Source organism: Mastomys coucha, unplaced genomic scaffold (assembly GCF_008632895.1).
Source record: "Mastomys coucha isolate ucsf_1 unplaced genomic scaffold, UCSF_Mcou_1 pScaffold13, whole genome shotgun sequence".
In the NCBI taxonomy this organism is placed as follows: domain Eukaryota; kingdom Metazoa; phylum Chordata; class Mammalia; order Rodentia; family Muridae; genus Mastomys; species Mastomys coucha.
Genome location: NW_022196895.1, coordinates 14,155,483 through 14,166,495, shown reverse-complemented (window position 1 = coordinate 14,166,495; position 11,013 = coordinate 14,155,483). Strand labels below are relative to the sequence as shown.

Sequence of the window (11,013 nt, the reverse complement as noted above, 5' to 3'; positions counted from 1 at the left end):
TCTGTAGATCCAATGCAATCCCCATTAAAATCACAACACAATTCTTCAAAGACATGGAAAGAGCAATTCCCAAATTCATTTGGAAATGTAAAAAACCCAGAAGAGCAAAAACAATTCTTAACAATAAAAGAACAGCTGGGGGAAAATCACCATCCCTGACTTCAAGCTTTACTACAGAGCAATAGTGATAAAAACTGCATGGTATTGGTACAGAGACAGACATATTGATTAATGAAATAGAATTGAAGACCCAGAAATAAAGCCCCATACTTACTGTCACTTGATTTTTGGTGAAGATGCCAAAAATATACAATGGAAAAAAGAAATCATCTTCAATAAATAATGCTGGTGTAACTGGCTGTCTGAATGTAGAAGAATGAAAATAGACCCACATTTATCACCTCATAGAAAGCTCAAATCCAAGTAGATCAAGGAACTCTACATAAAATGAGATACACTGAATTTAATAGAAGAGAAAGTGGGAAAGAGCCTTGCACCCATTGGCACAGAGGGAAATTTCTTAAACAGAACTTCAATATTTCATGCAAGATCAAGAACTGATAAATGGGCCAGGCAGTGGTGGCCCATGCCTTTAATCTCAGCACTTGGGAGGCAGAGGCAGGTGGATTTCGAGTTCAGGAGAGCCAGGGCTACAGAGTGAGTTCCAGGATAGCCAGGGCTACACAGAGAAACCCTGTCTTGAAAAAACAAAAACAAACAAACAAGAATTGATAAATGAGACTTCATGGAGCTTCTGTATGGCAAAGAACATAGTTGATAAGACAAACCAGCAACTTACAGATTTGGAAAAAATCTTCAGTAACCCCACATCTGATAGAGGGCTAATATCCTAAATATATAAGGTACTGGAGAAGTTAATCACCAAAAAAACCAAACAATCCAATGAAAATATAGAGTTTAGAAATAAACCAAAAATTCACAACTGAGGAATCTTGAATGGCTGAGAAGTACCTAAAGGAATGTTCAAAGTCCTTAGTGATCAGAGAAATGAAAATCAAAATGACCTTGAGATTCCACCTTACTCCAATCAGAATGGCTAAGATCAAGATCTCAGGTGACAACATATGTTGGAGAGGATGTGGAGAAAGAGGAACACTCCTTCATTGCTGCTCAGATTGCAAACTGGTACAACCACTCTGTAAATCAATCTGTAGGTTCCTCAGAAAATTAGAAATAGATCTACCTGAAGACCCAGCTATACCACTCTTGTGAATATACCTAAAAGATGCCCCAGCATGCCACAGGTGCACATGTTCCACTATGTTCATAGTAGCCTTATTTGTGATACCCAGAAGCTAGAAACAACCTAGATGTCCCATGACAGAAGAATGAATACAGAAAATGTGGTTCATTTACACAATGGAATACAACTCAGCTATTAAGAATGAGGACATCCTCACTTTTACAGCCAAATGGATATAACTAGAAAATATCATGCTGAATGAGGTAACTCAGACCCAAAAGGAAATGCATGGTATGTACTCACTAATAAGTGGATATTAACAAAAACAAAATGTACAGAATACCCAAGATATAGTCCACAGAACACAAAAAGCCCAACAAGCTGAAGTGTCCAAGTGAGGACAACTCAATCCCACTTGGGAAAGAGAAGAAAACAATCACAAGTGGGGATGGAGGGAGGGACCTACCTGGGAGGGAAAGTAGATGGGTTAGGGGGTTGGGGGAGAGAGGAACCTGATCTGGTATTGGGTGAGGGAAAAGGACTGAAGCCCTGAGGGCCAGCAGAAAGGATGTAAACAGGCAACCTCAGGAAATAGGAAGTTGGGGGACTGGCCCCCAGAATGCACCAGAAACCTGGGAGGTAAGAAACTCTCAGGACTCAAAGTGAGGGACCTTAGATGAAATGCCCAACAGAGGGAACTTATAGAGGCCACCTCCAGCAGGAAGACAGGACATCCAGTGAGGGATGGGGTTGCCATCCCACAGTCACATCTCTAACTCATAATTGTTCCTGTCTGAAAGAATTACAGGGATGGAAATGAAGAGGAGCCTGAGGAAAAGAAGGTCCACTGACAGGCCCAAAGTGGGATCCAGCTCAACGGGAGGTCCCAAGGCCTCACACTATTACTGAGGCTATAGAGTACTCACAAAAAATGGACCTATCATGACTGCCCTCTGAAACACCCAACAAGCAGCTGAAAGAGTCGAATACATATTATTTATACCCAACCAATGGACAGAAGCAACTGACCCCTGTTGTTGAATTAGGGGAGGGTGAAAGAAGCTGAGGAGAAAGGCGATCCTGTAGGAGGACTAGCAGTCTCAATTAATCTGGACCCCCGAGATCTTTTCAGCACTGGACCACCAAACAGAAAGCATATGCTAGCTGATAGGAGGCCCCTAACATACACACAGTAGAGGACTTCTGGGCCTGTGTTTATTCAGAGATGATGCATCTAACCCTCAAGAGACAGGAGGCCCCAGGGAGTTTAGAGGACAGGTGGGTTGGGGGATGGGAGTATCCATGTGGAGACAGGTGGGGTGGAGAGGAGGTGTCAAATGTGTGGAGCAGTCACAGGGTGGATGGGGATGTGGGGAATGGAATATGGAATGTAAAAAATAAATTAAAATTTTAATTTAATTTAATTTAAAAAGAGTAAAAAGAAAAGAAAATACCCAATTAAAAAAATTTGTGAGAGATAACCAAGCTGATACATCTCTGTAAATTTAGATACCTAGTACTAAGACAACATCAAACTTCTAATCTTGACTATAGTAATGAATATATTAAGCATATTATTCAACTAGGAAAATGGATTTTAGAGCTACTATAATTCCATATGCCTATAACATCTTTAGGAATAGCACTACTAGAATCCTAAAACTATTTCTTTAGTTACATTCAGGTCTTGTGGCTCCATAACTGTCTTAATTGATAAGGAAAACAGAAGGGAAGAAATAATGGGAAGAAGGAGAGAAATCCAGACAAAGAAGAGAAATCACACATACGACATGTAACCATCTTGCTCTTTGAAAACAGTCTTAGAACCATCTATTAAATTTACCTCTGTGGTTAGTGGGAAGATGTTGTGCAGGTCTGCTCATTTTCTCTGATCTTAAGTTCAAAAACTGAAAAGTGTGTGTAGAAACAAAAAGATTTACTCACTGGTTTAAACCAGACACAATCCATTGAAAGACAATGATTCCCATCTAAGTATGAAAATTGGAAGTCTGGAGGTCTTTTAGAAAGGGGTTTGAGATTACATTCCAGTCATATGAACAAAAGGTGCTCTTCAGTAATTAGCTAGAGTTCTTTCTATTGGCTGCTTTTTACATGGGAAGAACAAAAAGACTCTGCTTCTCGATAGAAGAATTCAGACCTCAGTAACAGAGTACATGAGGTTTTCTTTCCTAAAACATTTCAGAGTTATTTCATTGTTAAGATCTTGGCAAATAGGATAGCCTATATTTTTAATGTGGGAAAAGTAAATTCTGTAGCACTTGTGTATAAATAATAGATTTCTGTGCGAATCTTTCATATTTAGATTTAAGTAGAATGAATAAACTTAAAAATTAAGAAATAAAGGGCAGTCTACGACATCAACTAAGTATAATTCATATGATGCATTATTCAGAATAAAGTAAGTGTGTTAATATTTGAAGCAATTCTACATGTCTTCATTAAATTTTCATTGAAATCTGTGTAACATTTATGTTTTATAAATGCCACAGAAAGGTCTTGTTTCCATTCAATTTGTGCTTGAACTTCTCTAGCCAACAATTTCCACTATCAACAGTAGCTAGAAATAGTTTTACCCATGAATATAATAAGCTACTCCATTTGGGTTGATATTTTGTTTTGTGGTATAATTAACTATAAATTATAATAAAAGCAACTACAACATTTATATACAAATAATGTTATGAATATACTCCCAAGGGATGAACAATGAAATTTCTTCCTACAACCCATTTTTAAATTCTAACCCATACTGTCATAATATCAGTGGTGTCGATATCAATTAAAGATTACGTTCTACTTTGTAAAGTTTAATTGTGAGAGAAAGTTGGGTTGATTTCATTCTTTCCTTCACAACCCAACTTTTCCCACAATGTTCTGTTTACATTGAATAAAGCTTACTTGTCACATCCCAGGGAATCATGGTATGTGTATTTACATATTTATGCAAATTTGTATAATATAAAGTTTGTGTTTTGTATCTTATGGTCATTTTAGACTTATATAAACATTTGAAGATACTCATGAAGGTTCTGACATATTCACCTTTTCATTAGCATCATCTTACTTTACTATGAGATGTCAGCCACTGTTAATGAACAACGTTGGCACATTATTGTCAGGCAAGTCCACAGCTTACTAGGATTTCTCTAAACCTTGTATCTTCATCAGATTTTGTCTTACACAAATTGCATTGTGTGTTGTGACTCCTGTGTACTGTAACACTGTCATCAGAGTTTCCTTTGCATAGATGACTTCACGATTTGCATAATATTTTCTCTTTTGGTGTATCATGAGTGCGCACTGCTTATGCTAAAATGTAGTATTAACCTTTATTGTCTGGAGGAGGTAATGCTGGGCATATTTTTAAATTATACTTATTTCTTGTATATATACATACATATGTTCATCCACATGTGTGTACACATGCATGTGAATGCAGGGAACCCCAAACCTCATGAATCATTTATCGAGATCAGATAACAATTCTTGGGTGTATTAGGTGTCAGTTTCCTCCTACCATCTTGTGGCATCTGATAAGTTATTTCTCCATTGCTAAAATGAGCCAATTTAAACCAGATTTGATTATATTAAAGGCAGGTTTAATGGGAAGCTGCATACAGTCAAGTTCACTGGCTCCAAGGATCAAAGTCAGGGAAGTAATCATAGGAAGGGGGAATGGGCTTGTAGGGAGGGAGAAAGAAAGAGAGAAAGGGGCATTCAGAGAGAGGGGGGAGAATATGGGGGATGTCTCTATTATATAGTTACATAGGGAAATGTCTCTGGGAGAAGGGAAGCCAGTCATTGTGCTGGAAAATTCAGGGTTGGGGATAGGAGTATGGCAGGTAGAAATTGAGGGATGCTGGGAGAACCAGGAGCCTGGTCTGCTTTGGTGTGTAAAACAAGCCCCTCAGTCCCTTGTCCCATGTCTGAAACCAAACAGAATCCAGGGGCTGAACTCAGTCCTATATGCAAGTGTCTTCCTCTATCCTTGACCAACTTCATCTATTGAAAATTATTTTTTTTACCATAGTACAACTATACTTTATTTTTGCCAACTTCTAAACTATATTCTTTACAACTCTAACTTCAATCCTACCCTTTCAATCAATTTGCCACTTGTTCTTTCATTTGTTTGTTTATCATATTATTTTGGCACCCTTATCAGAAACAGAAGTATTGATATTAGACACAATAGATGATTCAAAATCTCTGGTGGAAAGTTTTCAAATATTTGTCATTGAATTTCCATCCCACATTTCCAAATATTATCCACTATTCTTATTAATGATTGTAATTACTTTATAACTTATTTTATAGACCTTAAAATTCTTTTATTCTAAAATATAATGATATAATACAGTTAGAATTTACACTACTATTCAGTTAAGAGGCTATCTTACAGTCTTAGGTAATTTTCAATTATAAATGAGTTCTTGGTACTTTCCAGATATTTGTTGTGCCCTATTGCTGTACTGACATTACTTTTGCATCCTAAATATGCAATTACACAGAATAATTTTGTAGTTACTAAAAACCTCTGGCCTTTCTTGTCTTCGGTACTGATGATCCAATCCAGGGTCATCTGCATACTGGCAAGTACTCTGCTAGGTTTGGAAAATCTTCCCCTGGGTCTGAAGTTACAGACACTGAAATGCTTGATATGTATGCTGGGAATGAAACCATGCAAGAAGGAGCCAGAGCACCTAAGTGACAAACCATCCCTCCTGCTCCATTCTCTTTCTGTTAATTGCATCATTTTGATTTCTTTCCTCTTGCCCTTTTGTGGATTAGTCAAATATTTTATGATTCAATTTTCATGTTCTATTTTATATTTTAAATGAGTTATTTTGCCAACTTTAATAATTATACCTTCAATGATAAAAAAAGAAGTGCTTTCCTGGTGAGAATTAGTTATAAATGACTGTTTGACAGCTTTGAAAACAAGCTAAAAGCCTAGAACACTGCAGTCAGATTTGCCTGGAGAAATCTTTGGCATTTTTTTTCTAGTTTGTATGTGTTTTACTGAAACAGAGTTTAAAACCCTTATAAATTTTGTCTTTGAAGGATGCATCTGAAAAATATACTTCTGTTTCTTTGAGTGTAAGTTGTCCTTTAATTCTGACTGGTGCTTTGATTATTTTTTGTTTGAATTATGACATTGCTAAGTATTATGCCTCCTGTTTTAATTTTGTTTCATGTTTACAATATTTGTTGAAATTATACCTTGAACTCTCTTACTCATTTTGGAATCTTTAGGATAAAATGTCCTCACACATTTCTCTTGAATATCCCAGTTCCCTTTCTTCTGCAAATCCAATAACATACCTAGTTTCTCCCTGTGTGTTCTGTGTATCTTTCTATTCATTTCTTTCCATTAAACTTACACTTACTCATATCTCCTTACTTTTCTTTATCTGATATAGTATATTAAATGATATATATCATTTTTCAGTTAAAAATTTAATTTGTTATTACAATTATGTGATGAAATTTCCTAAATTGATATTCATTTTATTAAGCAGAGTAATCCCAGCTCTTTTAAGACTATCTAACCACTCTGGTTCCTCTGTATGTTGCAAGCTTAATGCAACTCATTTTCTTGTATATTAGACTTGGACCTACTCTGTTATGCATTTTATGCCCTTTTATTCACTGACTGAAATCTCTGTGAAAAACTAAAGATAATCAAAACAAAACTTAAGGCTATAAAACATTTGTTTCAAGTTTCATCAGATTTATGTTATTTATTAAATAGTTTCTTTTGGGGGGGCATTCAGAGATAGTAACTGCTGGGACTTTCCTTTGCTAGATCTGAAACACCAGTATTAGCATTTTTAATATCCCATATTTAAAAATAATAGACTACAGAGAACCAAATAACCCTATTAAAAATGGGGTACAGAGCTAAACAGAGAATTCTCAACTGAGGAATCTCAAATGCCTGAGAAACACTTAAAGAAATGTTCAACATCCTTAGTCATCAGGGAAATGCAAATCAAAACACTCCTGAGATTATACCTTATACCAGTCAGAATGGCTAAGATCAAAAACTCAGGTGACAGCAGATGCTGGTGAGGCTTTGAAGAAAGAGGAACACTCCTTCATTGCTGATGGGATTGTAAACTGCTACAACCACTCTGGAAAAAAGTCTGGCAGTTCCACAGAAAATTGGATATAGTTTTACCTAAGGACGCACCTATACAACTCCTGGAAATATACCCAAAAGATGTTCCTACATGTAATAAGGACGCATGCTCCACTCTGTTCATAGCAGCCTGGTTTATAATAACCAGAAGCTGGAAACAACCCAGATGTCCCTCAGCAGAGGAATGGATACAGAAAATGTGTTACATTTATACAATGGAGTAATACTCAGCTATTAAAAAACAATGACTTCATGAAATTCACAGGCAAATGGATGGAACTAAAAAAATATCTTTCTGAGTGAAGTAACCCAGACACATAAAAATACCCATGGTATGTATTCACTGATAAGTGGATAATAGTAGAAAAGCTCAGAATACCCATGATACAACGCACATTCCATATGAAGCCCGAGAAGAAAGAAGATCACATCAAAGTGTGGATGCTAAAGTCCTACTTAGAATGGGAAAGAAAAGAATCTCAGGGGAGTAGAGGGAGAGGGGGAGCTTGGAGGGAGAGAGGATGGGGAGGGAAATGGGGAGCAGTTTAGATTCAGGAGGAGATGGGGGAGAAGTACAGAGGGTCAGAAATTTGAAAGGAGGTGTTTAACAGTGGCAGGGAGACTGGGAGTAGCCAGATGCTGAGGACTCAAGAGGTTTCCAGGACCCTGCAGGGAGGACATTATTCGAAATACCTAACAAACAGGAGAAAGAACCTGTAGAGACCATATTCAGTGGATAGGCATCCCCGATTGAGGGATGTGCCCACCTCAAAAATATTTATCCAGAATTCCTCCTGTGAAAAGGAAATGTAGGGACAGAGTGAGCAGAGACTGAAGGAAAGGCCAGCCAGAGACTACCCCAGCTAGGAATCCACTCCACCTGCAAACACCAAACCCAGACACTATTGCTAATGCCACGAAGTGCTTACTGACAGGAGCCTGATATAGCTGTCTCCTGAGAGGCTCTTCCAGAGCCTGACCAATACAGATATGGATGCACGCAGCCAACCATCATCAGTCTGACAGCAGGGACCCCAATGAAGGAGGTAGGGCAAGGACTGTTGGAGCTGAAGGGGTTTGCATCCCCATAGGAAGAACAATATCAACCAGCCAGACCCCCGCAAAGCTCCCAGTGACTAAACCACAAACTGAAGAGTACACGTAGGGCGACCCATGGTTCCAGCTACATATGTAGCAGAGCATTGACCTATTGGGCATCACTGGGAGGGGAGCCCCTTGTTTCTGTAGAGGCTCAATGAGTAGGGTAGGGGCACTGAGGCAGGAGACAGTGGGCAGGTGGTGGAGGACTCGCATAGAGGCAGGGGAAAGGAAGGGGATAAGTGGATTGTGGAGGGAAAACTAGGAACTAGGATAACATTTGAAATGTAAATAAATAAAATAACCAACAAAAAGTGGAAAAAAATAAATAAACTCAGCTGTTTTCTACTCACTTTTACTTTGTCCTTCCTGCATAAGAATGCAATATCTTAATATCTGTAACAGTATCCACTAAAATGGAACCCTATGTTCTTTCTAGGTATTCCTTGGAAAGATGTGTGACCTAAATATAATCTTGGAGAAGCTTGACAAGATTTCAATCTGTAAGACCTCTGCAAAGATATAGCGCTCAGAATGAAGAGCCAGGAGACAAGTCGGGTCATCAAAAACAAAACCCTTTCTCTAATGGAGACATATACAATTGTATGGTTGAATTAGCAATGTTCTGTTAAGCTTCAGTCTTGGGTCTCACAGATGGGGCCCTGTTCTTTCAGTTGCAGAGAGCTCTATTCGTGTATGGATGTTGTTGTACTTCTCCTTCAGAGCACTTTCCTGTTCTTCACATCCAGATGTGTCTCATCTGTGATACAGAGGCCCGTGGCAATTGATGTTCTTTCCTCAGATGCTCGAGGTTTTGTTCCTAAAAGAAGAGGACATGTAAGGCTTATGTTTGTTCTTTCCTTAGAAAATTCTACCCATTAGCCCAAGTGTTGTGTAACAATGAGGGATTGACTGCTCTTGGATAGCAGTGAGCAACACTGATGCCAGTTTTGCTCTTTCAGCACTGGATCATTTCATTTGCAATATGTTTTAGACTATAGTATATTTCATTTGCATTCTTTCTTGTTTTCTTATAACCCAGAAACCTTGATGAGAACCAATCATGACTAAGACTAACAACAAAAGAATGGAAGAAAGAAAGAAAAGAGAAAGAAAATAAAAGGAAAGAGAAAAGAATGATAAAGTCATAAGTCATTGAAATAAGTCTTATACTCTTATACCAGAGCTTAGGCCAACTGTCATCAGAGTGGCCTCATCCATCAGAATCAACTAGGCAGGGTACATACGGGTTCAGAGAGACTGGAACAACTATCATGGAGCCTGCATCTGCCCTAAGTTTTCTGTGTATATGCTATGGTTGTATAGCTTGGTGCTCTCTCATGGGATTCCTGTCAGAAGTAGTGGTGGGTGTTTTGGACTCTCTTGCCTGCTCTTGGGACTCTTAGTCTCCTACAGGGTTGCCCTGTCCAGCCTACATACAAGATTTGTGTCTACTCTTACTGTAACATTTCATTCCGTATTCAGTTGATGTCCCTGGGAAGTTTGCTCTTTAGTAAAGGGTCATGGAACTAGGGGAATCAATGGGATTAGGGAGCTGATGGAGGGACTGGGAGGCATTGAGGGAGAGAGAACTGTTGTTGGGATGTAATATATGAGAGAGATGGGTAAAGAAATAGAAAATAGGGCGGGGCGGGAGGGCGGGGATGGCGTACCACTGCTGCTCAGTGGAGATCATGCCGAGCCTGCGGGATTACTTCTGCCCAAGGTGCGAGAGTCTGGCTTCATCTAGGAGCTTCCAGAAGAGACCAGGAACACAGAAAACGGCTCAGCCTTCTCCACTGAACCCACCGAACAGAACTGGCAGCCATTTGAGAATGTGGACCAGCACCTGTTCACGCTGCCACAGGGATACAGTCAGTTTGCTTTTGGCATTTTCAAGGATAGCTTTGAGATTCCCACGTTCCCTCCTGGGGCCCAGGCCAATGATGGCAGGGACCCTGAGAGCTGACGGGAGAGAGAGCACCCGTCTAGGCATCTGTATGGGGCCCGGCAGCCCCGTGCCGCCTTACTGCCCTGTGGGCCTCTGGCCAACCTGAAGGTGTCCCCACGCTGGAAGGGATCATCGAGCAGCTCGTGAATGCCATCATCTCTCCGGCCGCTGTACTCAGCCTGGGCCTTGGTCCCTGGGGCGTCCTGCACTCGAACCCAATGGACTACGCCTGGGGGGACCAACAGCCTGGACGCCATCATCATGCAGCTCCTCAATCAGTTTGAGAACACCGGCCCCCTACCTGCAGACAAGGAGAAGATTCAGGCTCTCCCCATGATCCTAGTCACAGAGGAGCACGTGGACTCAAGGCTGGAGTGCTGGCTTCTCTAGAGTGTATGGCAATTGCCCTGCAACCACCTGTTCCATGACAGCTGCATCTTGCCTTGGCTAGATGCCCGCCCTGCCCGGGCTGCCGCAAGAGCCTCACTGGACAGAACACAGCCACCAACCCCCAACCCCCACCCCACCCCGCGCCCTGACTAGTGTCGGTTTCTCCTCCTCCTCCCCCTTCTCCTCCTTCTCCCCCTTCTCTTC

The 11,013-nt window shown here is 40.0% G+C and overlaps 1 pseudogene; it reads left to right on the top strand.

The window, feature by feature from the left end:
• Nucleotides 1–10,132: 10,132 nt before the first annotated feature.
• On the top strand, nucleotides 10,133–10,958 carry LOC116087799 (annotated as a pseudogene).
• The last annotated feature ends 55 nt before the right edge of the window (nucleotides 10,959–11,013 follow it).